Below are 3,000 nucleotides of genomic sequence, written 5' to 3' on the forward strand. Positions count from 1 at the left end.
TTTGCAACTTGTGAATGTTTGAGTAACAGGAATAAGTACCCTTCATTTTTCAGAACCATACCAAGTGATTATTATCAAAGCAGAGCCCTGGCACAGCTTGTAAAGCATTTCGGATGGACTTGGTTTGGGACAATTAGAAGTAACAATGATTATGGCAACTCAGGAATGGCTACTTTTGTGAAAGCAGCCAGACAGGAGGGTGTTTGCATTGAATATTCAGAAGCCATTTATAGAACTGATCCGAGAGAGAAGATTCTTAAAGCAGTAGATGTTATCAAGAAGGGCACTGCAAAAGTTATCGTAGCTTTCATGTCTCGAGGAGATATGGCAGTTTTGTTAGAAGAAATGTTGCTTCAGAATGTTACTGGTTTTCAGTGGATAGCCAGTGAAGCTTGGATTTCTGACAAAAACCTTGCAGCTGGAGAAAACTACAGAGTTCTGGGTGGAGCACTGGGTTTCACAGTCACTAATGCAGTAATTACAGGTTTGGAGGAGTTTTTACTGAACGTCCGTCCATCTGACACCCCTGGGAATTCAGGCTTAAAAGATTTCTGGGAAACGATTTTCAGTTGCACCCTGACTACCCAAGAAAATACCTCACCTGTTAATCCATGTACAGGGTCTGAGAATTTAGCAGAGATAAAGAATGACTACACTGATGTAACTGATCTGGGAATTGCCAATAATGTATATGAAGCTGTGTATGCTGTAGCCCATTCACTACACAATCTGTTTACATGCAAAACTGACCAGGGACCTTTTGCTGGTAAGACATGTGCAAATAAGAAGAATATTGAACCATGGCAGGTAAGTGACTGTGTTTTATACTATTAGGAATTACATTCCTGTGTAAATCACTGTGCTAACATCCTGTCTTTTTGTAGGTAGTGCATTATCTGAAAACAGTTAATTTCACTACCAAGAATGGAGATAGTGTTTATTTTGATGAGAATGGGGATCCAACTGCAAAATATGCATTACTTAACTGGCAACTCAATAAGCAGAGCATCATGGATTTTGTTACAGTTGGTCTCTATGATGCATCTTTACCAGAAGGACAAAAGTTTATTATGAATAACGTCAATATCGTTTGGGCAGGTGGTCAGGATAAGGTAATGTCTATCTAAAAATATTGTTACTCTATAAATGATTATGATTTTTGATATATAAATGATGATAACCTATAAATGTTGTATTAATGTTCATAGATACATATGTGCTGAAATCTAAGTGCGCAATGCAGACACACTGTAGGACAGGGTGAATGACAGCCTAAGAGATTAAAACACAGTTAATAAGCAATTTGTGCTGGGCCTTCACTACATTCATCACCAGCAGGGAAAAAAAAATGTTCGGTTAGTTTTGATTGCTTTTACAATCATAAAAAAAAAAAAAAAAATCATGTATTATATTCTTGATATCCCCTCCATTTGCTTATAACTTTAGCAATGCTTTTTTTATAAACATAAAACACATTCCAGTTCATGGGTTATATGTATGTTTTCTATTTATAAATACCTCTTTTCGTGGTACTTCGACCTTAAGTAATGTATGCAAAAAAGCCATCTTTCTCTACTTGTTATGGTGAAACAAGACAGGTGTATACATTACAGATAAGTTACAAATGAAATAACAGCATTATGATTTTGTCCCCCAAAACACATGATATGAACATCCTTAATACATACACCTCAATGTCTTGATTATTAAATCTATTCAGTATCTTTACATAATGTAATATATTGTAATTGTTTTCAAGGTGCCTAAATCAGTGTGCAGTGAGAGCTGTCCTCCAGGCACTCGGAAGGCTGTTCAGAAAGGAAAGCCTGTTTGTTGCTTTGACTGCATACCATGTGCTGATGGAGAAATCAGCAATCAGACAGGTAGGTAAAGAAGTAGCACTGGACAAATAAAACACTCACTACACTAACCTGTCATTGCATCAATGGGGATCTATTAATAATAATAATAATAATAATAATAATAATAATAATAATAATAATAATAATAATAATAATAATAATAATAATATTTTTTTTTTCTTGCAGATGCTATTGATTGTATGAAGTGCCCTTTGGAATACAGGTCGAATAACCAAAGAAACCATTGCATCTTAAAAGCCATTGAATTCCTATCATTTGGAGAAATCATGGGGTTGTTGCTGATGATCCTTTCATTGATTGGGGCTTGTTTAACCACTGCTATAGCGATTGTTTTCTTTCGATTCAGAGATACCCCCATTGTTAAAGCTAATAACTCTGAACTCAGTTTCCTTCTTCTGTTTTCATTAGCACTGTGTTTCCTTTGTTCACTTACTTTCATTGGCCAGCCCTCTGAGTGGTCCTGTATGTTGCGCCACACTGCCTTTGGGATCACATTTGTCCTGTGCATCTCTTGTGTTCTGGGGAAAACAATAGTCGTGTTAATGGCGTTTAGGTCTACCCTTCCTGGTAATAATATGATGAAATGGTTTGGGCCAGCCCAGCAGCGGCTAACTCTTTTTGCATTCACATTCATTCAGGCCTTAATTTGCACTCTTTGGTTAATAATATCCCCTCCTTTTCCAAACAAAAACATGAACTCTTTCAAAGACAGAATCATTTTAGAGTGTGACCTGGGATCTGCAGCAGCATTTTATGCTGTGTTAGGGTATATTGGGTTTCTTGCTGCCATGTGCTTTGTGCTCGCTTTTCTGGCTCGTAACCTACCAGATAACTTTAATGAAGCTAAATACATTACATTTAGCATGCTCATATTCTGTGCTGTCTGGATCACTTTCATCCCAGCTTACATCAGTTCACCTGGGAAGTACACAGTTGCCGTAGAAATATTTGCAATTCTAGCTTCCAGCTTTGGTTTGCTCTTCTGTATTTTTGCTCCTAAATGTTATATCATATTACTTAAGCCTGAGAAGAATACAAAAAAACATTTGATGGGAAAAGGGCCCTAAAGATCACTTTGAAAGAAATTAATAAAAATGTTCTAAAATATGAAAACTAC

At 36.5% G+C, this 3,000-nt stretch overlaps 1 pseudogene; it reads left to right on the top strand.

Moving 5' to 3' along the window:
• Nucleotides 1-53: 53 nt before the first annotated feature.
• Nucleotides 54-2,962, top strand: LOC121310245 (annotated as a pseudogene).
• Nucleotides 2,963-3,000: the final 38 nt, after the last annotated feature.

This window comes from Polyodon spathula, unplaced genomic scaffold (genome assembly GCF_017654505.1).
Source record: "Polyodon spathula isolate WHYD16114869_AA unplaced genomic scaffold, ASM1765450v1 scaffolds_1896, whole genome shotgun sequence".
NCBI lineage: Eukaryota > Metazoa > Chordata > Actinopteri > Acipenseriformes > Polyodontidae > Polyodon > Polyodon spathula.